Below are 27,138 nucleotides of genomic sequence, written 5' to 3' on the forward strand. Positions count from 1 at the left end.
TGTCTTTTAGTTACAAGCCTTTAAAAGACACCACAAGCAAATCTGCAGCAAAAAGCATTTCTGTGTCCAGAGACACCATCCATTATGATGGAGGAACACTCATTGCACTGAGATGCTGGCCATAAGAATGCTTTTAGAAACTCTTAGCAACTGATAAGAATTTGAGGAAGGCATTAGTTGAAAGATTGGTTTAATCCACTCAAAGTGGGAGTACAGAGCTGTTTCTGTAGTATCATTTGAGCACTATATAAAAAAAAAAGCTATAACCCAGCTCCAAAATTTCACCATTCACAGAAGACACTAAATTACCTACTGCTAGTATCAGTTAGAACAAGCTGTTCGAGATCATACTACTTTTGGTTTGCTTACTTCCTATTATAAACAAAACTTTGTTTCTTGGGACAGCAATACCTCAAATAATCACATCCAAGCACCTCAAGTACAACAACTTAATACACCATCTGTAGTGACAGCCACAATTGAAATCAAACATTTGAAGCAACCCATCTACAGTCCGTAGATTTCACAGCCTCATACTGTCTGTTCAGGAGGACTCTCTCCTCATGTTTTTCACAGTGGTGCTGTCCTCTCCCATTAGCACACTGATTTATTTCTTTTTAGATGAAAACTGTACTCTTCTTGGCTGTTGAGAAGAATTCTGGAAAACAGTAACATCAAGATACACCAAGCTCAAGTTGCAAAAAAACCTACAGGTACTGCTACATGGAAAACATGAAGGGAAAAGAAAAGGAGGTCCTCATTTATTACCTGGTACCAAACATTAATCACATCAACATTCCCACTAGCTGGAGAAAGATAATCCTCAATCATATTCTGCTTGGATACTCTTAGCTGGACAATATAATCAGGAGTTTGAATCCCTGTATTTTCATTTCACCTTGCATAAGGTTTCTGGGAAGAAAATTAGTTAATCATTTATTTGTTCAGATTAACAGTTCAAACCCACTTCTGCCCATAACTTAGGGCTGCATGTTGCAGCAATGCTGTATTTATGATGAGGTAAATAGAAGTCACAACACAAACGCCTGTATTTCAGTAAGCTTGTCCTCCCTTTACTCTGCCTTCACAGGTATGAAACACAAGAAGCAGGCTGCCATGGATTAAAGTAGACTATCCAAATCTTTAGGATCCAAGGTATATGGAAGAGTCCACGACAAACCAAAAAGCCACAGAAAAGATGTTATACGAGTTCTGCTGTAATGAGGAGGATGGCAGAGGTACAGAGTACATTGTGTAAGCATCGGTGAGCATGAACAACCATCACAGGTAGCCTGAGAAGGTTCAGACAAAAGCAGCATTTCCTCATCAAGGGCAAGCACCCCAGAGAAGTCAGTAGCAGAGTTAAGTTGTTCTTCACTTTTTCTGACGATGATCCAACCTACAAAACCAATCATCAGGAATGAGAGAAGTCTCTAGACAGACCTTCTCACACCAGCATGCAAGCACCTACTCATCTTTACAAAACTGGCCATATCAAACAATTTTGAGAATAGCCTACATCAGTTCCTGGGGATGAAATGACACCAATCACAGGTCTGAGCCATGGCTCCAAATTAATTCTATGTGTGCCAAAACTTCTAATGTACAAGAAAATCCCACAGAAAAGTTTCAAAGAACTTCAGTGAGCGAGATCAGTATACAAAACATTTTGTTTTAACATTTAAGAGGCTGCAGTTGGCCCTCAAAGATAAATGGCACCTCGCATCAAGGTGAGGTCTTTCCCTTACCCCCCCAACACAGCAACTACACCGTGAAATAGCAACACTGAACCTTGCAAGGCAGGCATGTTACCCCAAGCTGCAAAGCTGTTCGCAGTTTCTTTTACAGAAGAATCACTCACTTCTAAATAAGGTCCATGATGCTCAACCATTGCATCAGAAATACAGGAGACGTCGAACATTGTGTGTACAGACCTTGTCCTACAGGAGTGGAATTCAGAGGGCTGGTGCTAACAAAGCTGGGATGACTGCAGTAACACCACCTCACAAGAAAACACCATAGAGCTTCCCCAAGATAGGGCTACACAAGATTTCAAGAGCAAAGGAGGAAAAACATTGGCTTATAAGATCATAGTATTATCTATGGGATAGGTTGCTATTGAAGGAATTAATGTTTGAAATTACAACAGAAAACTCACACCACTGTCAAGTGTCACAGCCCTTATATCCAGGGTCAGCTTTCAGAATATACCAGCAAGTATGTTCCATTCCTTGAAAATCTGCAAGTCAACCCTTAATTGTATTAGAGGCCAATGAAAACAGACTTAGGAGAATGAATGTTTAGAGCTCCGTAAAGTCTGAAAACACTTGTAAAATATTTCTTACCTTTCTACAAAATAAGCTGAATGAGTTTGTCTTGCAGCCTTCCACAGAAGTTAAGATCCTTGCCTTTGCAAAAGGGAGGGTACTGTACTAATGTTTCACATCACCTAAGCTAGCACGATACTCAAAAAACCAAGTGGCACTTCTGGTTTAGAGAAAAATCATTTGCACATCCAATTTTAAATCAGAAAATGGCTAACATAACTGCTATATAATGGCTAGCATGGTATAAACAGCCTCACACTCCTGCTAATCAAGGCATTTGAAAAATTAACATGCAGATAAACCTACAAGAAAATAATCCACTCAGTCTGTTTTACTGTTCAGAATTTGTAGGGTCTTGGCATCAGGAGGCCAAGTAATAACGAACCAGAATGAAATACAAATACATGCTTTTCATATTTATTCTTACTGTGTGTACCGACGACAGGACAGACAGTACTAGCTGTAGCTAAAAACCAATATGCTTCAGGAAAACAGTTAAGCACAAAGCTTAATTTGATGACAAAGTGTCTTCCAAAATTAGTCCTGGAACCACAGAAGTTCCATTTGAAATGTGTGTGCAGAAACAAGAAAACAAAACAATGGGTCATATTGCACTGCTGCTTTTGTGTGGGCTTTCGTGTGATTCTGAATCTATAGCAGAAACGTCACAATATAGTTTGTTCTTCATCTGCAAGGTGCTGGAGCAATAATTAAGCATTTTAAAGAGTAACCATAAAACCCCTACTACTGTTCCTACATCCCAGTAGAGTGGTTTCACTGTCCCTAATAGCAATGTCCACTTTCAAAGCAATGTTAAGTCACCCCTTAGCATCATCAGACTTACTCTCCGAGTTACAGAAAGGTATTTCTCAACCTTTATCTAGTAAACAGTGTAATTACAGAAGCTTTTTTCCTGGGACTTGGAGAGGGAGTGGGGGTGGGCATCATGTTATTCAGGGATGTGGCACAAAGGTTATCTGCTTCCTGACAAGAAACAAGCTACACATCCCAAGTTCTTTTAATACCCAACTGCTTAAGGACCAGATCCACACAGTAATGAAGGGGGGGTAAAATAATCTGTACAGACCACACCACTACATACAGTGTTGTTGCTCCTCTGACTCAGTAAAACAAGATTTTTATCTGCTTCTTAAGAAGAGACATTTGTCTTTGAAAAGCAGATTAATGTTTTCTCCTTATGTACTGTAATAGAAAAGGCTTGTGATGAGTCTTGTGCGTGTAGATCGGTAAATCAGATGTTATCGAGAGTTTATGCTGATAACATAATGCACACAGAAAGATGTAGTTTAGATTGACCATAAAGCACACCATGGCAACAGTTAGTTAACAAGGAATAGTCAGGGTGAATAAACAGCACCTTGACTTTTGTGGTGGTCTCCTCGCTGTGTTTCCATTCTGCTTATTAAAAGCTGGTTATGTGTGCACGTCCCAGTTACATCATTGTTCCCAAATTTACACTAAAACATCAGATAAATTTACAGCTCTCATGCAAACAAAAAAACCTTTGGAAAGGGATGAAGTACTCCTGCTACTGCTGGAACCGCAGCAACTCAATTCCCTGACCCTCTGGAAGGAAACACCCGTTGGGTACAGAAGTAGCACACAGAAGAAATCCAAAGTTGGAGTAACAGAAAAGCATCACCCTCTCCCAGGCAGAGGAAATCATGCTGACCTCAGGCAGTGGGAAGGACATGCTTCCCACTACCCCATTCCTCAGAGTTACAGATTACAACAGCTGCCAGGTTAGCTGCCTTCTCCATACTCCAAGAACTGCAAACCATCTACACACAGAATTCACACTATTTCTCCCCTGCAAGGAGTCTCAAGGTAAAGAACTAGTTTTCCAGTAACCATCTTTCAATAAAAACTTCAGTTTAGTTTTTTCAGCTTTCATATAAAAATAGTTTCTATGAAAGACTAAAAATTGTTCTAAACACTTTTAAAGGAGCACCTACAGCCACAGGGGTTTTTACTTCCTTTAAACACATGGCTATGCCTAAGACTAAGAAAGTTAAAGCACAGAGAATATTGCCTCTAGATTAAGTTCACAGACAGCATGTGAAATAGCACATCACGATGCAGAATTATGGTTTTCAACATGAAGTCAGTCAGAAGCCACTTTGCTACACCTCAACACAGATATCAATACCAAAGACCAAGCATGTGTCTACAGCACTTTTCCTTAAACAGAACCAGATCAAGGACAGTCTCAAGAGAAGACAGGAGAGAGCACGGAGGGAAAGAACACTTGTCTCCTAACACTGCACACTTTGCAGAGTCCTAAGACTGCTAAAGATGAAGACACATACTTGTACCTTGCACACACCACTCCTACATCCATCCTACTCCAAAGCAGCCACAAGGTTTGTAGGCTGAGATTGGATCGCTTATTAGACCAACATATATAAGGAACTCGTATACTGGTCTAACACAAGATACTATCTCTGCATCCAACAAGGCACTACTTCTGCAGCCCTCAGCTTGCACAGGGGAACAGGATGACAAAATATGACAATTTCAAAATTCAGTAATTACTGATTAAATTATAAATAGGATCTTTGACAATGTTCAGCACTTGATCCAAAGTCAGTCTCCCAAATTTTTATCTCAATTAAAGATAAGTTTGGTAATTTTAAAAGTTGTTCTTAGGGTGTGCATAAGAATTGATAGTAATTTACCTTGTTATCCTCAGTGAACAGCAGAAGGAGAAACATGGTCATTTGCAAAGTCCACTGATTAACTACGGCACAGCAGAGCAAACAAACAGCTACATTTGGGAGGGCAAGAAAGAGGGGTAAAGGAGGTCTTTAAGATACTCTTAGAACACACACATCATAAGTTATCCACTAAAGTTTTTTCAGACAAGGTAGAACAAGAAAAATGGAGACTTCAGCATACGATAGCTGGGCAGTAAAACAAGCACCCTGCATCACTTTAAAAGGTTTCAAGAAAATCCCTGAAGTATCCACTATACACCTACTGCAGACTGTCTGTAACAGTCAGCATTATCATTCCTGAACATCTCATCTACATCTGCTTTCTATTTAAACATGTTTACAAATCTTGCATTTACTCTTTTCTCACAGATTAACACAAATTTGGGGCATAGGTGGCAAAATTCATTACTTAGTTATGTAAATAATGCCAAGTATTTTAGACAGAACTGCAGCAGTGTACTGTTAGAATTTCTTACTGCTGTGCACTTTGCACAGAAAAGAACCTCACACAAGCTTAAACAGAAAGGTTTAGGAGTTCACTGCTATCCACAAAACATACAGGAACTGTTTCTGAACATTTGTCAACCTCTAAAAGGCATTTTCTTGTTCCGAATGGTTCTCTTATACTAATAATCTACAAAGGGACTAAGATGCAGAATTGAATATAACTAAAAGTAGCCTTCCCTCACTACCTTTCAAAAAAACCTTAAACATTACACTTGCATTTTTAAATGAAAAAAGGCAGCATTATCAGCGGATTAAAAATAGCCCACCGATACGGTGGAGAGGTTTCCGCTTCCAGGAGCCAGGCTAGGAAAGCGACAAGCAGGGCTCCCTAGGATCAGGCCCCTTAGAAGCGAGGGACGGCTCCTCCCGGCCCCGGCCCGGCGACCGTCCCGAACGGAACAAGCCCGCACTTGCCAGGAGTCCACGAGGAAAAGCCAAGTTTATTGCCGCGCGCCAGCTTTTGAGGAGAGCATGGGAATTCCCCGGATGTAGGCGGGGAAGAGGGGCGGAGACGGGGCGGAGTAACACAGTTCATTGGGTGCATGCAAACGAAGGGAAAGAGGGAGGGGAGGAGCGGCAAAAGGACCAATGGGAGAATGAGATGGGCGGGGAAAGTCTACTGTAGGGCTTCCGGCACTTCGAGGCAAGCACAGCCCCCACCCGGGCTCCAGCGGCGCCCCGTGGGCGGCCTCGCCGGCAACTGCCCCCATGGCCGGGTCGGGCCAGGACAGGGGGGATGCGACCCGGAGGGTTTTGTGGGAAGAGGGAACCCGGACAAGGAACTACCAAGGGAAAAACAACCAGGGTAGACACATTGGGGTGTATAACATTCAAACTGGGGAAGTGTCCATCCGAAAGCCCCCACGGTCCCGATCCAGCCGCTGCACGCGCTCTCCGGGGTCCCGGGCCTCCGCATCTTCGTCCGCCCAGCGCTTGCAATATATCTGCCATTTGGTGAATTCCTCATCAGTCTGGTCTCCTCCGATACAGCATTATTTAAATTTTCAATACATCTAGCAACAATCAAAATACAAATTTACTGATAAATTATATAGGAGGGAAATTGAAACAAGCCACAACAGAAGACATACTGTTATGTTCAACGGTTTCAAGGAAAAAAAAAAAGAAAAATGCAATTAGGTGAAGAGCTTGTCCTTCATCACCTCTACTGTTAGAGCCAAACACCAAAATTTTGTTTCTCGAGTGCTACTTCTCCAGTGGTCAGTAAATCCTTTACAACTCTGACCTGTCAGTTGGCACCCAGATCTAGTTGATAGCCAGGACATGGAGGTCATTCTCTACCATCTCATATCACCTGCCAGAGATAGGAAAGGGGTCCCTTCCAGACCAAGCAGCCTCGCAGAGGGAACAGCTGCGTATTGTCAGGGGTTTCTGAGGACTCAGCAATCATATGTGAACCATTTGCATCTTTCTTGCACCCTCTCATTTGTACTGTTGCTGTTACTGTTCATTGGCTTATTTCACTGCTGCTTCCAGTAAATTTTACTTAACCTGTAACCTTCACCTCTTGTACCTCCAATCCCACTCTCCAGTCTGCTGCAGGGGAGGGAAGAGCAGAGCAGTGCATGGTTTGGAGTGAATGTTTCAATGGAAACACCATTCATAAACCTCAACACACACGTAAACTACTCACTATACCCATCAGCCCAGGGCTTCAGCATCCACAGCACCCCAGAGTGTGCCCATCACCAACCAGGTTACCATTTGAGGAGAGAAACCAAGAAGAGGTCAGCCTGGAAAGTGAAGTACTTTTGCATTCCTCCAGGCCAGTATAATTGTACACTTTGATGATTATTTACGTCTGTTTAACTTCTCTGACTGACAGAACTGAAGAATAGCACTAGACACACAAAAAGCTCTCTCAAATGCTTTATTTACAGCATTCTGTAAAGGTAGTGGATAGTTTACACACACCTGTATTCGTTCATCAATTCCTAACATAAGTGCCATGAAACCCTCACAAGCCTTAATATGAGACAAAAGAGTGAGAATTTTATCCAATGCTTTCCAATTTTTAAGGGAAATACAAGTGCTAATGTACTGAAAAGGTTACATGTCCTTCAGCTTTCATCTAAGAGCAATATCAATATAACAACAGGTTAGTTTAAAAGCACTCTTTTAATTACCCAAACAAAATGACCAAGCTTCAGAAAGAATACTCACAAAATCTAGAATTACTAGTGTAAAAGACATTACCCTTAGGTACAGGGCAAAGAAGAAGATAAGCACTAAGACCAGATTTCCTTCACTCTCTCAAGGGACACTGCAGAAGGTATGAAACACTACAGTGATATTTAACACCTAATTTTATCTTTCATTTGGGGCTCTATTTGCATTCCTAATCATCACAAGAAAGCTCCGTAAAGGTTTTGGTTTAAGCAGAAAATGAAGACTAAGTTCTGCTGTAAGATAAATCATAGCGTACTTGCAATTGCAGAAGAAATTATTCTGGATTATCAAAATTGTGCTTTTTAGGCAGCAGGAATGAAGCATGTTTTTTCTGTTTTTCCACAAAGACACAAAGTCAGCATTTAACCAAATACAGCATTGTTGCCATTGCTGAAGTTTTGAAGAACAAACAAGAAAAGCCTTGCAGAAGAGACTGGAATAAAAACACTTACAAAAACCACACCACACACACCCCTATCTCAACTCCAACACTACATCATTTTTATTCCAACACATTCTCAGCCCAACTACTGCTGTGGAAGTGAAATGCCTGCACCTGCAGTACCATGGACAGGGTAGAGAAAAACTCAGACAGAATATGCTGAGTTGGAAGGGACCCATCGAGATCATTAAGTCCAACTCCTGGCCCTGGCACATGACACCCCAAGAATGACACCATGTGCCTGAAAGCACTGTTCAAACACTCCCTGAATTCTGTCAGGCTTGGTGCTGTGATCACTTCCATGAGGAGCCTATTCCAATGCCCAATCACCCACCAGGGGAAAAACCTTTTCCTGATAGCAAACCTAAACCTCCCCTGACTCAGCTTCAGGCCATTCCCCCAGGTCCTGTCACTGCTCACCACAGAGTGCCTGGCCCTCCTCTTCCCCTCATGAGGAAGTTGAAGACTGCACTGAGGTCTCCCCTCAGTCTCTCCTTCGACAGGCTGAACAGACCAAATGACCTCAGTTGCTCCTCGTACTGCTTCCTAGAAGTCCTTTGCCATGTTTGTTACCCTCCTTTGAACACTTGCCAATGGCTTTATATCCTTTTTATATTGTAGTGCCCCAAACTGCACACAATATGCAAGGTGAGGTCGCCCCAGTACAGAGCACGACAATTGCCTCCCAGGACATGGTTGGCCCTCCTGGCTGCCAGGGCACTGCTGACTCACAATCAACTTGCCATCAACCAGGACCCCCAGGACCCTTTCTGCAGGGCTGCTCTCCAGCCTCTCACTCCCCAGTCTATACACACAACCAGGGTTGCTCCATTCCAGGTGCAGAATCCAACACTTGCCTTTGTTAAACTTCATCCAGTTGGTGATTGTTCATCTGTCTCATCTGTCAAGGTCTCTCTCCAGGGCCTCTCTGCCCTTGAGGGAGTGGACAGATCTTCCCAACTTAATGTTGTTGGCAAACTTACTTAGTATTCCTTTGAGTCCTGCATTCAAGTCATTTATGAAGATGCTGAAGAGCACTGGGCCTAGGATGGAGCCAGGTGGGAACCCCATTAGTGACTGGATGCCAGCCTGATGTCACCCCATTCACTGTAACTCTTGTGCCCAACCTGAGAGCCAGCTGCTCACCCATCATATAACATGGTTATCCAGCTGTATGCAGGTCATTTTGTTTAGAAGGATCCTATGAGACACATTAATAAAACCTTTGCTAAAGTCCAAAAGGATTACATCTCCTGGCTTTTCTAGGTCAACTAAGTGAGTTACCCTGTTGAAAAAGGAAACCATGTTTGATAAGCAGGACTTTCCCCTTATGAAGTCATGCTGGCTGTGACTAATGTCTACGTTGTCCTCCAGGTGATTTTCAATAGTTCCGAGAATAATCTTTTCACTGAAGTGAGACTGACAGACCTGTAATTGCCAGGGACCTTCTTGTCCTTCCTGAAAATCAGGACAACATTTGCCAGCTTCTACTCAGCTAGGACCTCTCCAGATTCCCAAGACTGCTCAAAAATCAAATCTCAAGAGAGACTGTGTGATGACATCAGCTATCTCTTTCAAGATTGAGTGCATGCCATCAAGCTCCACAGATGTGCAGGGATCTGATGGAGCAGTAGATCCCACACAATTTCAAGGTCGACTGGGAGTAGATCATTCTCATAGTCATGATCCTCCAGCTCAGGGCACTGAGACCCCCTTAGTCCATCATCTGTGTTGAAAACAGAGGCAATGAACACAAAAAACACCTCACCTTGTCTGTGTCTCTGTTTGTGAGGGGACCATCCTCATCCTGTAAGAGGCTGATGTTATTTTTACACCGCCTATTGCCACTAATATATTTGAAAAAACTCTTTACCATCTCCCACATTTCTGGAGAGTTTCAACTCTGACTGAGCTTTGGCCGCATGAATTTTCTCCCTACAGCAGCAAGCAGCATCTCTCTATTCTTCCCATGCCAGCTGACCTTGCTCCCACTGGGCATACACCTCCTTTCTTCACCTTATTTTCCTGTTCAGCCAAGCTGACCTTGCCTTGTCTGTCTGACATCCGACATTAGGGAACCCCTGCTCCTGCGCACTTAGGAGGCAATGTTTAAAAAGTGACCAGAACTGATGGACACCACCACTTGCAAAAACATTTTCCCAGGGGACTTCACTTACTAGTTCCCTGAGCAGCCTTCTCATGTCCAGAGCTGAGGTTTGGCTGGCACTTTTCCTCCTGTCAACAGAGATTTTAATAATAGTTTCATGGTCTCTGTGTCCAAGACAGTCACCAATATCTGCTTCTCTTCATTGAGATCCACTCTGTTGACACGCAGCAGATCAAGGAGAGCACCTTTCCAAGTCAGCTCCCTTAGGACCTATTCCATGAAACTGTCAATTCAGGTTTTTGGGTATCTTCCAGCCTAGGTTGTTCTAGCTTTGTGATGCCACCAGTTGATTTCTGGCAAGTTGAAGTTCCCCGTAAGGACAAGAGCAGTTGACTTGAAAGTGTTCCTTAGTTCCACAAAGGATAATTTGTCGGCGTCATCATCTTGGCTGAGAGGTCCATGGCAGCCTCCCACAATGACATCCACATTATTTGTTTCTCCCTTGATTCTTACCAAGACACTCTCAACTGTGGCATTGCCAACTGTGAGCTCCCTTCCATGACATGCAATGCCACCCCGTTGTCTCTTCTGCCCTGCCTATTCCTCCTGAAGAGCCTGTAACTACCCAACAGGGCACTTCAATCACAAGACTCACACACCAGGTTGCACTTATGCCAAGGATATCATATCTCTGGGACTGGGGCAAAGCTTCAAGTTGAGTCTGACTTGTTCCTCATGATGTGTCAATTAGTGTATGGACATTTCAGGTGTGGTACTTTGTAACCAACACCTCATGAAGCTGAGGGATCCCGTTACTGTTTGTTTGCTCAAGTTTTACCACACCCTCCCACTGCTCATCACTAGCAACAAGTCTGGTATTTCCCCTTTCCCTTTTGAGCACTTCATTGCTGAATTTTTAAGCAACCAGTTTGAACTTTAAGAAAACAAACATCCTGTATCAGTGCAAAAGATTCAGTTATCTTCCATATTACATCTATAAACTTCAATATTTGCATGAATTAAAAACACTTCCTGCATTCTCACTGAAGCCATACTACCAGCTTTAACACTATTAATATAGAACCACAGAATGGCCTGGGTTGGAAGGGAATTCACAAACATATAGTTCCAAAGATCCTGCCACGAGCAGGGACACCTTTAACTCACACAGGTTGCTCAGAGCTCTGTCCAAACTGGCCTTGAATATTTCCAGGGATGGGGCATCCACAGCTTCCCTGGGCAACCTGCTCCAGGGCCTCAACACCTTCATAGTAAAGAATTTTTTCCTAATATCTAATCTAAACCTACCCTCTTTTAGTACGATGGCATTCCCCCTTGTCCTGTCACGACATGTTCCTGTACAAAGTCCATCTCCGTTTTTCTTGTCGGCTCCCTTCAGGTACTGGAAGGCCACAATTAGGTCACCCCTGAAGCCTTCTTTTTTCCAGGCTAAACAATCCCAATTCTCTCAGCCTTTCCTCACAGGAGAGGTGCTCCAGAACTCTAATCATTTTGGTGGCCTCCTCTGGACTCGCTCCAACAGGTCAATGTCCTTCCTGTGCTGGGGCCCCAAGAGCTGGATGCAGCACTGCAGGTGGGGTCTCACCAGAGTGGGGCAGAGGGGCAAAACCACCTCCCTTGACCTGCTGCCCATGCTGGTTTTGGTGCAGCCCATGCAGGACATGTTTGGCTGTCTGAGCTGCAAGCACACAGGGATGGGTCACATCCAGTCTCTCATCCATCAGCACCCCCGAGTACTTCTCAGCAGGGCTGCTCTTGATCCCTTCATCCCCCAGCCTGTTGGAACTACTGGGAGTTGCTCAAACTCAGGTGCAGCACCTTGCACTTGATCTTGTTAAACCTCATGAGAGTTTATAGGTCCATTTCCGATTCTCACTTCCAAGCTCAAAGGCAGACAATTTCTTCATGAAGTTGAGGATAGTTACATTTTTTGCTACAGATTCAGAGAACAATTCCAACTGGAAAGGATCTCTGGAGTTCTCTAGTCCACCTCTAAGCCGGGTCAGCAAAATCAGTCCAGATTATGCAGTGCTTTATCCAGCAGGCATCAAAACATCCAAGGCTGGACATGCAGAATCTCTTTCCCCTGTCCCAGTAACAGTCCCACTCTATGGAGAAACATGTTCTTCTTAAATGCAGTTATTTTAATGCATGCCTGCTGTCCCTGGCTTGCCTTCCACACACTGCTATAAAGATCCTGCCTCAGTATAGTCTCCCACTGGTACTGGAAGGTTACTATTAGTTCCTCCTGATTCCCAAAGCCTCTTCTTGAAGCCTGAAGACCCATTTCCCAACAACTGACAGAGTTCTAGAAAACTTCTCATACACTTCTGCTAGAACTTAAAATCTTCCATCACGTATATAAAGTTTTGCTTTAGAGCAGCTGTGATTTTTATCCCTGTGCTTCGCCAGATACAACTACAGGAACTAAGACCTCACACTAAAAATCTCTTCTAGTATAAGCTACAATGAGTTATACACTGCCTTTCTGGGCTCACTGTAATCCCTCTCTAGGACGTACATCAGCTTTAAAGAGAGTATCTCCTCTTCAGTTTGTAGCTTTATTTCTAAACTAGAATTAAGAGTTACAGAAGAACTTCTAACAAAAAAACCCAAAATACACAGCTGAATGAAGAACTGTAGTTTTACAGGCTCATATATATACACAGAAGTTTGGATACATAGGAAAAAGAAAAGATTTCCTGAACTGAAGGAGGGAGGGAAAAAAAAAACCAAAACAAAAAACACAAAACCACCCCCACAGGATGAAGTATTGTGAACCCACAACAAAAAAACGTATCAACAACTCAACCTCAAAGTATGTAGATCAGAAAAATATCAGGAAGGAGGATAAGAGTACATTATTAGGACTGCTGTCTAAACCACTGTTACAAAAAACCCAACAAACCACATTAACAAGGATGCCACAAGCACTCCAGCATCTGAGGCAATTTCTTCTAAGTAGTACCATACTGACCATTACAAGAAAATGTTTCTGTCATTTTTCCCAATCCTCCAAAGTTACTTATCAGACTAACAGTAAGGTATTTCAGGACAGTAACAGCTCTTCAGACACAGTCACTCACTCACTCTGATGAAGCAAGTAACATCAGGAATTAACAACCACTGGAAAATCCACATCATGACTAGTCAGTCAAGAAATCCTAGAGACAGGAGGGGAGGGAGTGAAGAAGAGATGTCTACCGAGATTTACTTCATACTTCCTATGAGTAATTGAGATGAGCTCCAACACTTCTCCAAAAAAAAGGTGAGGGGCTACAGATACTTGAAGCAGCAGTGATGCTTCCTTAACCGAAAAAAGGAATCTTCTCTACAGACTTCCAAATGTCTGTGGAAAACCACCTTCTATATTTCATTTCCAGCTGAAGGGGAGACAATATATCAGAGAAAGGTCTGTACTCATCCAGGCAATTAAAAAAAGTCCATACAAATAAAATAAATCCTCGCACCAACTTAAAATAATTCTTCAGAATACCTGAGTCTACCAAGAAACACACGGAATGAGAAAGATTTCACCCTTCTCTTCAACCTCATCCTAAGACTTGTGAAACAGCACAGTCAGTGCCCCCAGATTCACTCTCAGCCATTCACACTCGTAGTATTTGACAATCACATGAGTGGAAAAAAGTAAACTTGACTTTTGCAAAAAGTGACAATGCTTGCCCCTCACCACAGAGGGTGTCAAGTGAGGAGAGCAAAGTCAGTTTAAGCCACAGGTAAATGAACACTTAATTTGGAAATAGAATATTATGAGTTGATTAACTAACTGGGGCCCCCAGCATAGTAAAGACACAGAACTGCTCAAGCAGATGCACAGAAAGGCCACAAAGATGATCACAGGGCTGCAGTATCTCTCCTGTGAGGCTGAGGTTGTTCAGGCTGGAGGAGGCTCCAGGGAGATCATACAACAGCCTTCTAGTACCTAAATGGGCCTACAAGGAATATGGAGAGGGACTCTTATCAGGAAGCGAAGAGATAGGACAACAGGTTAAATTTGAATCAGAGAGGGTAGATTAAATATTAAGGAGAAATTCTTCAAAATGAGAGTGGTGAGGCCCTGAGCAGGTTGCCCAGAGAAGTGTGGATATCCCAACCTGGAAATGTTCATGGCCAGGCTGGATGGGGGCATTCAGCAACTTGGGTGAGTGGAAGGTGTCCCTGCCCATGTCCAGGGGTGTGGAACAAGATGACTCAAAGTCCTTGCCAAACCAAATCATTCTGTGACTCTATGAACTAGTCTATATTTTACACTGTAAAAGGCAACACAACAATGCATTAGATTATAACTTAATTGCATTTAGGCAGTGCTCAAGGCAGAAAACCAAAAATTCTACAAATTAAGGCTGTGATCCTACAAACAGTTAAGTAGTAAACTTTACTGGAATAGATTTATTGACTATAATGAAATTACAGCAGGTGCTTGAACCAGAGAAACAAGCCCACATTTGCAATTTTAGCTTCAAAAAACCGTAAATTTTACTATAACAACTCCCTACCATGAGGGCTGTTGCTGCTGTACAATGCAACAGTCTTAGCATGTAAATACACAAAGTACAGTGGAGCTGTAAAGTTACAACAGAGTAATAAATACAAGCCCATTTTGACTTTAAAGAGACATTAACAGTTATACCAAGGCCTGTACACTCACCATTTTTCAAGAGTGAAAAGGTAACTAAAGCATTAGCCCCTGTAGCTAATGACTACAAAGCCTGACAGAAAAACATGAGTGGACCATTTCAGCTTTTTCTTGATGTGTACCTGGAAGGTAAAGCTGATTCTAAATACAGATCACGTCCTGGGATCAAATTTGAGGCACTACCTGAAAGTAGGTGGAAATCAGGCCTGTGGCTTATGTTTTGTTCCATGCTGAAAATGACAAAGGGTGAAGCTTCTCTAAAATCTGAAATTCTGTAGCACATGACTCAAGACAATAAAGTGTTTCTTTTAGCAATTTACAAAATAGCTGAATAACATAAAAGGTACATCTAAATAAAATGCAGTAACAAATAAATCCAGTGATCTATCAGTTCTAGGGGCTGAAGAAAAAGACTAACTCAAGAGTTCAGTTTAAATACAGAAAATAATAGTATGCTTAGGCCATCGTCAGCTTCAGACAGGAGCAAGATGCTGTTTCAGTAACACACACACTGACATCTGGGTCAACAGAAAATAGTACAAACATCTACCACGTCACAGTCACATTCACTCACGCTTTGGGGATCATTTGGCTTTTACAGAGATTACTTCGAATTTTACTGCCTGTCTTGTAATTAAAAAAATGAGTTATTTCGAAAAACAAACTAAACATTTAACAAGAAGCACAGAACAACTCAAAAACATGGAAGAATCTTCTAATCACTCACTCCACATACCTGCTAGAAATCCAGAAAGAGAGTTGCTTAGTGCAATATTCTCTCACACCATAAATCCCCATTCCCACATATCTGGTACACAGGTTACAATTGCCTGCTTCCACTTTTCAGGAATATATGTATTTGTTTCTAAAAAACAAAGTTGAGAAAGATCAAGACCTGCATTCGGGGAAGCACTTTTATCTCAATGAGGAATAGAATGCATATAACTGCTTGAAAATAATCTATATGCTGCAGTAAACAAATTCTAGAGACAGTCACATATAAAGCAACTGCCTTAGAGGAAAAAAGGAAAGGGAGAACATTAAGAAGTAACATACAGAAAGTTTTCCAGGTCATTGTCTAAAAAGGCTACGCAGAAAGGGAAATTTAATTTAGCATTCTAAAAAGAAACAATCTAGTAAAATACTCAGAAAGAAGAGCATCAGCTTCCACAGATTTAAGTAGGACATGTAGTAATGGTTTTATATAAATTCCTTCTACCTCAACTACACGGAGCAGTGTTAACTCAGACAGGTGAACTTAAGGAGTCATGTGGTATGTACAAAGTGCTGAATTAAATCCTAAAAAATCTGTCAGACTGTGACAAATACATGCTATAAAAAGCACAGAAGTTCAAGTTGACTGCAAATGTGCTTGTCCTTTAAATTCTGTGACTGTTTAATACTATGAAATACAGGTCTGAGTTTTTACCCATCAAGAGCAGCTGAAGGCAGTTCCTCTGGAAAAGCCTAAGCCACAAGATGCAAACTGACCAAAACCCACAGGAAAATCAAAGAGAACTAAGAACTGGCTGACAGGTTTCTTTAAAACTAGAAGAAAAAAACAAAAACACAAAATGACAACATCAAGCATGCCTCAAACATTTATGCTGATGTCAGCTCTGTTTAAGAGGATGCTCTCCAATATCTGACCTCATATTTAGTAAATAAAAAATAATTACAAAAATAATAATAAAAAAATAAAACAGAGTGACACAGACTTCATATCTTTTCTATACTTCTATATAATGGTATTTTCTTTGTCCATTATAAGCCTCAGAAAAAAATGGTACAGTCAAAAGCTGTTGCACCTCTACAGCAAGTTACCCTCCCCGTGCTTTCAGAGCTGGCCCACACCGAGCAGCACAGCACAAACAGCAGCTGGCACTAAGTGGCTCATTTATCACGAATGGATGACTGTGACTACAACACCGCTGGTGCCAAAAGGAACCTGCCCCTCTCACCTCATCACACCAAATTTCATTTGTTTGAAAACAAATTTTGCTTCAACTTGCTAAATATTTGCTAAATATTTTAATATATATATGTGTGTGTCTATGTGAAAGATTTTTTTAAAGGTGGTAACCAGTATTAATTTTGAGTAGAGACAGAATAACCAAAGTGCCTGTTTTCTGACTCTTCACTGTACTTATATGCTATGTAACTAAGCTCATAAAACACAAGCCCTGTGCCACTGCAGGCTTCCTTATAAAAAAGATGGCTATACAGTGTTCTCTTTTTTGGTTAGTGAACTAGAAAGCAATTAGCTGGTTTCCCAGAAAAAGATACTGCAGAACCAATTCTAGTTTCTGGCCAGGGCATGGGTGTTTTCTTAAGAAAACTATCAGAGTCATGTGGTCACACAGAACAGCTGGTTCTCACCAAGTTTCACTGTGCTATGTATTCATTCAGCAGTAACCAGAGGTATAGTTCTCATACAGGGTATGCCACTGTCCCACCTCCAGGGAATCACAAGCCTCAAGGTTAAATCAGAATGAGACCATAAGCAAAGTATTTAAGAAATTAATGGCTCTAAAAGAGCTCAGTTAGAAGAGGAAGCCACTACACTGGTGAAAACACGAGAAGGAACCTACCTTGAAGCATGCTTACAATTATAACTACTATTTAAGACAAAACTAAAACTGTAATCCAGACAGATGACAACACTACCCATGTGTAGAAAACATAAGAGCTGCTATTTCCTTAAACTTCCCAGCTGTTCTTCCATATTTTCAGTGTACACTAACAGTTAAGTAAAAGAAAACCAATGATCATCTCCTGGTTTCAGACTTAGCACCTGATGTTCTAGAACCAGTTTACCACTAACTGTGAAACCACAACATTAATATGTTAAATATATGCTTTACTAAATGAAAGGATTAGCAAAAGAGGTTTCAAAGATGGGAAGAAGCTCTAATTTCTCAAACTTGCTTCCTCAGTTATGAATTCCGTGACCCTTAACCTAGGATGAAGGTTCATAAAAGGAAAGATTACCTTCTTAGGAAAAGGGATTCAACTTGCCAGATGACGAACAGAAGCACATGCAAGAAGGTTCCTTCAGAGGAGCAGCAGCTATGTGATAAATGACAGAAAGACCAAGTCACCAGGCAAACTGGAGTGATGCTACTGGGCCTCTCTCACTCAGACCAGTTCTTTTAACAGGACTTTAGGGGCCCCTTCAGTTCACACTGATAGAAGGAAATATATTCAAATTAACTATTGGGCACATTGACCTATAAACACTGATTTTGACCTAGCAAGTTTTGGTCTTTTATTTTATGCTCATTTAGGAGCTCTCCGAGGACACATTTTATGAATGAGATACTGAAAACTAACTCAAGTTTTCATTCAATAAAAAAGGGGGGAAGAAGTCCCATGTAATGAAGCAGGAGCTATGCAAAGAGAGGGAATAGTTTCTATTTTTGCAACGTCCAGCAGCCCAAGGTAACATCTACAGATCAGAGCAAAGCTTTAGGTCCATAACTGACAGGCACAGCTACAGCTACATGTACCTATCCTCATCTATTATATTTGAAGGAAAGAGGGAAAGAAAAAAAGTAGCTGAACACTTTCTCCCCACATCTAGTGATTATTGCTACTTTTTCCCTATCTCAGTTTTCTGTATTTCTAGGCTGTATTACAAAACAGAAACTCTGAACAACAGCCACCACATGCTTACCTATCTGGGACATAACCTTCACCAAAATTTCTGTCACTTAACTCCCTCAGCTAGACAGTTCCAAAGCACATGTAAGATATATAATTTAATTACTTTCTCCCAGTGCTGGACTCAAATTCTGCCTTTTTTTTAAGATGGTAATTTATTGTAACATGCCATAGAAGATAGGTTTAGAAATAACAAAAACAGTCCACCTGCAAGTATAGTATTTCACAGACCAGGTGTCTCAAGCTCATGGATCTTCCAATTTAAAATGTATATACATAACTCAAACAGGATCCACATTAAATCTATACTGGTGAAAGAAACTTTAAACTAGTATCTAACATGAAGCCTGCCCTCAAATAAGTCTCACCTGTTGAATTTAGTGTTCCTGAAACAAATTGTTAGAAAATTATAAGCAAGTCTTCCCATGCAGTCTTATTTTATCCCACAATGAGTGAGATTTCTGCCTTGTTAGTTACTAGTTTACTGTATGAAATCTTACATGGAGTAAAACATTTAAGAACATCCACACTGCGAGAAGTAAATTCCCCTTCTGTTAAGCAAGCAAAAGATTAGAGCTCAGTGGACTGAAACCTAAAATTAGATTGCAGCCCACCATAAACAAGGCCTAAACAAATCACATATAAAGCAACTGCCTTAAAATTAAAAAGGAAAGGGAGTAAAACCCAGGAAGAAGAACTACTTGAAAACCACAGTACAAGCTCCTATCACATTTTTTGGTCATCCCTGCAAAGCTCCTGTGATTCTGTTCCAAATTCGAAGGATTCATTAGAATAAAAGTAAAGACAGAGAAGTGTATTGCCATTTTTGCAGTTACTTTCACTTAATTTGTTTTGAAAACAAAAAAACCAAACCCAACAACACAAAAACGCCACAACAAATTCCTAGTGCTAATAATTGATACTTGCAACAAAACAGAAAACATTTCAACCAATTCCAGCAATCAAGGACTGCTAAGCTGTGAAGAGTAAAATACTCAAAGCCCAGAAAGGGAACATGCCAAGGATCTGCACCAAACAGAGGAGGATCTTCCATCTCAGCCAAGATATACAGAAATACAATTGCTTTATATCAGATTTTGTGGTCACTTGGAATCCACTTCATATTATGAATCTCTTCCTATCAAGACAACAGCAAGACAGAAGAAACTGATGCTGGGATCACAATACGTGAGATCACAGACAGCTGAAGTTTTCCCTTCTTCCCTTGCAAGAGAACAGAACCAGATCAAAATCAGACAGCACTGATGAGAGAACAAGCCTTAGCCAAGATCCAAGTTCGCTTTCCATGCAGTTCAGTAGAATGTTTGCTTGATCACTTCATCCATCTTTAACTCTGAGACAAGAAAATAAAAAAAATCCGCTTTATGCTGACCCCAACCCACTTTTTCCCAGTTTGAAAACCAGCAACAGATGAAGTATCTAATAAAAATACAAACCAAATTGATGAACACATTCTGCTCCAGAGTAAAAGTGCAGTCCATAGCTCTCAGGAGACACAAAAAAGGGTGAGCAGGAGTGTCACTGCCTTGCCTGTATTCTCCTGATAGCTGTAACTGAAGGCTTCCTTAAGTTGTTAAAGCACATGCATGAGATAGTTTATGAATACCTTATTTTGTACAAGCTCCATTAAAGTGACAGACTCCTACAAGAAATACCTTGGAATTAAAATGTTCCCAAAACAGCCAAGTGGAAGGAAAGAATATAAAACATACAGCCACAAAACCTACTTGATCTGAGTACTGTGTGGAAATCAATAGTTTAAACACTAATTCTCTCCTTTAAGCTGTTGCAGCCTGTCTAATAACAGCCAGCCAGAAGTCAAAGACATGTATTCTGAATCCTTACTACATCAGAACACTCTTCAACACAATTTTGAAATAAAGAAACTATAAAGATTGCCTTCTCAAGCTCATACAAGAAAAATGCCATCTGACAAAACCAAGCATATCAAAGTTTCTGGTATGACAGAACAAAATCCAGTTTGATAAAAACATGCACCTAACTGATCCAAACAGTTTAATGCAAAAACACATACATGTTTTTGCTTCCAGAAGTTCTCTCTCTATTCTCAGCTAAACACATATATTGCCCTCCCAATTTCCTTACCAGAAGAACCAGAAGGTCTGAGCAGCATCTCAAGCCATATCAAACCATTTGCTGCTATACTTAATTTTCCAAGTCCGGAAATCATTTAGTTGTTAAAATGTTAACAAATGTTAATCAATCTCCTAGGCAGAAATTCCTCCTCTCTTCTCCAAGAACCAGAAGAGCTGGGCCCAGAGAGATGGGGGCTCCACTTATTCACAGAGCTCGAGCTCCAGCTCCTGACACTGCTTCCATCCAATAAAAAGAGGGCAAAGCAGGTAGAGTTAAACACTCTAAAAAAAAAGAAAGCATGAACATCTTTAAAGAGAGGAAACATTCAGGACGCTGATCAAGGTAAGGTCTCTCACACACGCACCTGCCTAAGTTATCTCAGCAATACAGCACAATTGCAAGTGGGACAGAAGGTGATTTGTACAACCTAAAGCACTACTCACCATGTGAAAGTCTAGGAACCCTTGATCCCAGCAGTCTTGCTGAGCAAGTAATTTCCTTCCAACATGGAAAGCTTATAGATCAGTCTCATCTTATCAAAACAACCAAGACCTAAGATGCAATCTACAATCAGCCACTTTACAGTTACCTGTGCTTACAAAACAGTCTATTAGGAATTAACTCAATTATTTCAAAGAGGCAGGCAAAATTTTGAGAAACAGTTGCCAGAGTTAAGTCTTCAGGGCCCATACTTAAGATCTTGGTCAGAGAAATTTCAAAACATTTAACTGACAAAGAATATCCTAATTTTTTTGAAAAATATCCATGAAAAACAACATATACCTGCACATAAAGAACATTCTTAATTAAACAAAAAAGCAACATACTTCTGTATACTCTCTCACCAGCTTTTTTAAACCAAGCCTTTTATTTAGTAGGCACTCTAAGGATGTTCTTAAACTCTGAGGAAAAGGTAGCAAGAAACTAGTGGAGCACTGTTCCTGACAGACACTCACTGCCTTTTCCCTGTAAAGAGAAAAGGCTGTTAGAGTGCTTTGACACTAACCATTTTAGGAACGAATTAAGAGTCACCTGAAGAAATATGCAAGATAAGAGATCATTTTATCATTGTATTTCCCCTTTTCAAAACAATCTTTTCCCCTAAAATGAACTTAGTTTGCAACTCAGCCAAGTTGAACTGCCAAACACTTCTAAACACTTGCATGTGTTCATCTTGTTTATGACATGAAAACTCTATCACAGAATTCCAAAAGCCGAAGCACAGCTGAATCCTAGACCATGCATTACATGACTACATTACTACAGAGAAGCTAAGAAACTACGAGTATATTTGGTATTTGTAAGCCACCTCACCCTCTCAAGTCAAACAGCTGTTTTATTCCCTGCTCTTCATAACTCTGTATTTCATTTTTCCCTGTTCTCTTTCCTTTTTTAGCAGTTAAAGAAAAAGCTAAAAAACTCTTCATTCTTCTACATAATCATTTTTAGTACGGGTTCTCTTCTGTTAGTGACAGACAGCATGTTTACAAGAATATGAAGTCAAAGTACAGGGATGTTCAAGTCAAGACATTTCAAAACTAGAAAAAAATAGAGACTGTATTAAAACACAGTGAGTTAGAAACCTGTACAGGCTCAATAAACATGCAACCGGCCAGCAGTAACTTCCACAACTTTTGGACAGGAGTAAGCCAACATCTACGGGCCTGGTTTCCACAGCTTTGACCAGCTGATAGGTTTTGCTTACATTAACATATGCTCTGGAGAGAACTGCTTCTCCTATGAGCCACATACTTGGTATTACCACACTGACAGAAATATAAAAGCCATGAACAATTAAATCCTTTCTAGCATGGCAACAAAGTATTTTAAGATAATTATCTCGTGTATTTTCCCTTTCCTGTACAGACGAAGGCTCTGGCAGCTCACTTTTAGACTGGCAGGTAGAGCTGTACGACTATGGCTGCAAACAGGAGAGAGCCGGTACACAGCCTTGCCATTTGCTTCTGCCAATGCACAGAATAGAAAGAGCTTCTAGGATTTTGCAACTAAAACACAGAAAGTTAAATTCAGGTTATTTTACTGACAGATAAATCTCAGGAGGTTACATGGACTGCCTAAAATAACACCGAAATTAAGAAGCTGTCATTTACCAACTGTTTACCTCTCTCCCTCTCAAGAAAAAAAGTGCACATCACACGAAGAAATGGAGCCTGGCGCCGGAGAAGAGGAAGAAGGGGAGAGAGGAAATTTCCACGCAAATCCTCAGTGAATCACGCAGCGATGCCCGCGCCGGCCTGCCCCGGCAAGGCGAGCAGCTCCTGGGGCACCGGCGGCCCGGCCCGGCCCAAGGGCTGCACCGCGCGAGGGTGGCGAGAAGGAAATAAATAAAGCCTCTTCCGAGCAGGGGCACCGAGGGAGCCCCTTCGCCGGCGACCCCCGGGGAAGAGGAGCCGCCCGCTCGCCCTCCCCGCCCGGCCCGGTGGCCTCGGCGCTCGGCAGGGCCCGGCGCGTCCCCCGCGGCCGGGACTGCCCCGCCGGGTGGGCTGCGGCCTGCCCGTCCCAGCCAAGCCTCGGCGCTCTCGTAGCCAGAGCGGCCCGGCTCCCCCCCGCCTCCTCCTCGCCTCTCCTTCCCTCCCTCCCTCCTTCCCTGCCCGGCCCGGCCTTCAGCTCGCACTCACCCACCTTCCTGTTGCCTGCCCGGCCCGCGGTGCGTGTGCGCGGCTCTCCGCTCTCGGGCTGCCCGGCGGGGCGGGGGCGGCCGGGCGGTGAGTGAGCGAGGGAGCGTGCGGGGAAGGAGGCGAGGGGAAAAGGAGAAGGGTGGGGAGGGAAGAGGAGAGGCGGCGAGGAAGGAGAAAAGCAGAGGGGAGAAATCCGCAGAGGCGCTCCTGGGGCAGGACGTGCGGCAGCCGTCCAGGCGCTCCGGCGGCTGGTCCGACGACCTTTACGCGAGGGTCGGGCGGTCTCGGAGCTCGGGGCGCTGCTCTGCCAGCCCGGCCACCATCTTACATTGGGAGACTTGCCCCGGACGCCGCCCCCGCTGCGCGTGCGCCGCCGGCAGTGGGCGGGGCGCGGCGCGGGAGGGGGCACGGGGCGCGACGGCAGCGGCTGCGACGGGCGCGGGGCATGACGGGGTGTGTAGGCAGAGGTGGCCGCGGTGCGGGAGGAGGTGGTGCCGGTGCGGAGCCCGGCCACGGGACCGTTTCTTCGGCCGGGCGGGAGCCCGCGCCGCCTTCCAGGCAGGGCCGCCACGCTCCGCCGAGTTCCCGGCCGGCTGCGACCTCAGCCACTTGTTGCTGACATTAAACCGCGCGATTTTCAAGATCTTGGGGGACTTATTTATTTATTTGCTTGTATGTTTATTTATTTATTCCTCTCATTGGTGTTGCTTTGGGCTGTTTTCCCCCGCCAGGTCAAAGCAGACCCGTGTGCCGCCCCGTGCCGGCTGTGCCGGAGGGCCGGGCCGGGCTGGGCTGGGACGGGCGGCGATCCCCGGGCACACCCGGCGCGGCGGCTCCCACGGAACTGGGCACGGGCAGCTCTTCCCACGGCGCGTCCATCCCCTCCCGCCGGGAGAGCGGGGCTGTGCTCGCCATCGCCCCAGCGCCGGGCCGGGCCGGCACCCCCGCAACACCGCCGCCCTTACCCTGCCCTCCCTTCCTCCAGTCCCCTTTTTCTCTTTTTTTGTTTTGTTTTTTTGTTTGTTCTTGTTCCCCCGCCCATCCGAACAGGCTCCAGCCACGAGAGCCTGGTGTGACAGGATTGTTTGGCTGCACCTGTTTCTGAAGTTGCGGGATTTGGAGAGCCCTTCCCCATCCCGGCGGGTCCCGGGGCGCTCTCCTTGCGTCCCGCCTGGCCCCACTGCGGGGGCCAAACCTCCTTCACCTGCCTCGTGTGCCCGGGCACGGCTTTCCCACGGCACCAGGCACTCACATGGTCCTGCCCCTTTCTTGAACAGACTTCTGTTATTGCTATTGTTATTATTATTTTCCAAGTTAAATCCCTTTTTGGAACACAAACCAAAGACGCAGAAAAAGGTGTTTTCTTGGTTTTCTCTATTTACTTACAAAATCCAAGGAATTTCAGTTTTCAAGCATAGAGATTGTAATTCTGACAGAAACAAGTTCTTGAAAAACCTCAAGGAAAGGCTCTCTCCCCTGCCAAAAGGGCTCTTCTGATTTGTTGTTTTGTTTTGGTTTTTTGTCAGAAAAAGACTCTTCATATTGGCAGAAACTCACAGAAACTACATTGCTTCTGTTTCCTCTTTCTACCGCAGACACCTTGGCCACGGACCTGTTAAAATCTCATCCATAACCCTCCCTTTTTCCTGTGATCCCGATGCCACACAAAGGACCTCATCACCTCAGCTAACAGACAAGAGTGCTTTTACCCATTGCCATTAGAGCTTTCTTGTGGCTCTCCTGCCCTGGCATCCTTAACTCTCCGGACAGACAGCCTCATCCTGCGTGTTTAATGATCACTTATCTCCAGTGCACAAGCTATTACTACTTTTGCCATGACAATATTCACCTGAGAATTTTACTTATTTTAGCAACTGGTAGGAAAGAAACATTCATCTCTGAATGCACTGGCCCAACTATTATGTTTAGTGGCATGATTTTTTTGTTCTTTACTTTTTTTTCTTAGTTTGAAGTGTTACAGTATTAACAGCCTTGTACAATATGCCCATTTCACGAAGAGTGAAACTTGTGTTGATATAGCTTATCTCCTTCCTAAAACAAGTTAACATTATCTTGTGCATATTAAATTTTGGACTGTTATATCCACTACAGGAAAGCTCTGTGAATTTACTGTACTACTTCTTGCTGTAGGCAAGACCCAGGTCCAAACGAAAAGAAATTATGTTTTCAGTAGTAGTGTTGAGATGTGAACACAAATGCAATGTTCTTTTGAAAACAAAACATACAATGGAATATAAACACCTATATATATGAGAAATTCCATGTTTCTCTACATGTATCTTCAACTGTAAGATATACTTCATATATTATTGTAAAATTAATTAGTACATATTAATCAAATTCAGGTAAATGTATATATATAAAATAATGTGTTTCTCAAAAAGTTTGTTATTTTCAAATCAGCAGATATATAAACCTTTAGGTTCCAGAAGTACCTATTATGTAAGTAACTTATATTAGTAATATAATTGATAACACACCTAATACTTGGCAACATTTCGTGTTGAATAAAAGCCAATACTCTGACTTAGAAAGACAGATTAAAATAATGTAACTAAAAGCTACAATTTTGGGTCAGAGCTGAGGCTGTCAATATTAAGTGAATTCTGTGATTTCTTTTAATCCAGTATTGAGAAGTCTTCCCCTAGTAAATGTTCAAATCCCTTTTCTGAGACCTGACTGAACATAAATTTCAGCAGCATTCAATAACATAGGAAAAAATCTATGTGGCTGAAGATTTCTTTGGCCAGAAATGTTACTCCTAGCCCTGCTTCCACCTCTGCTTTTATCTGATAAGGATAATTCACTAGGTCATCATGTGGTCATTTTAAGATGTCCTTTAATTATTGTCTTAAGTAATTTTAAGTAATTGTAATTGCTTTCATTCGGTTACATAACTGCATTTTGACACTTTATTTACTTCTAGAAATGTTTGGGTTTCATTTCTTCTAAATGGGTCTGATAACTCAGCAGGACTGTTTCTAAAAAAATTGTTTCCGTATTGTCCTAGTTCAGCAGCCAGGACTAGTTTATCACTGTGTGGGTGTGGCCAAAGCTGTGTATTCTACACTCCCTCTGTCATTCCTCATGAACTGTTAATGGACCATTTGCAGCAGCTGCCCAGGGCACACCTGACCCCTCAGGATGGGAGCTGAGTGTTAAAGAAGCCTGTGAGAGAAGAGCTGTGATAACTTCCCTCCGGGGAGTCATTAACACCTTCACACCCAGCCTGAGGGGTGGTGTCTGCTAATGGGTGTCTTGGTTTGAAGGGGAAAAAACCAAAATGTTTTACCCACAAGCAGGGGAGGGGCCTCCTCCACGATAATCACACCACTCTTTATCAAATTTAAGAAAAGGAATTTTAATACAAGAAGGATAACTGCTCTCTCTCTCTCTCTCTATATATATATATATGTAAACAGACTAGTGCAACCCACTCCCCCAACACCACAAGAGAAAGAAAAAAAAAACCAAAACAACAACAAAACCCAGAGCAGGTTTTCCTCCGGGAGAAAAGGTTATACTTAAGTGTTCATGTCACAGCCTGGCTGGGTGCAGAGTGAGTTTCAGTCCCTCTCCAGCGAGACAAACGAGCAGTGAGCTTTCAGATGGACTCAGTCTCTTCCCCCTGTGTTCCCCGTCCAAGAAGCAGAAAGGTACGAGCAACCAGCAGCAAATCCAAGGCAGGCAGCAGCAGCAGCGCGGCAC

The 27,138-nt window shown here is 42.7% G+C and overlaps 1 protein-coding gene across 5 annotated transcripts in view; it reads right to left on the bottom strand.

Moving 5' to 3' along the window:
- The window catches only part of CNOT4 (CCR4-NOT transcription complex subunit 4), an 83,021-nt gene extending 59,305 nt beyond the window's left edge, over positions 1-23,716 (bottom strand). For 3 of the 5 annotated variants that reach the window (XM_071551987.1, XM_071551981.1, XM_071551982.1), the window contains exon 1: positions 23,414-23,497. The gene's annotated coding sequence lies outside the window, so the exon portion shown is untranslated. Of the gene's footprint in view, positions 1-23,409 lie in introns of all 5 variants that reach the window. The other 2 variants (XM_071551985.1, XM_071551986.1) reach the window with 2 other exon arrangements.
- Between the last annotated feature and the right edge of the window lie 3,422 nt (positions 23,717-27,138).

This window comes from Pithys albifrons, chromosome 3, assembly GCF_047495875.1.
Source record: "Pithys albifrons albifrons isolate INPA30051 chromosome 3, PitAlb_v1, whole genome shotgun sequence".
Classification (NCBI taxonomy): Eukaryota; Metazoa; Chordata; class Aves; order Passeriformes; family Thamnophilidae; genus Pithys; species Pithys albifrons.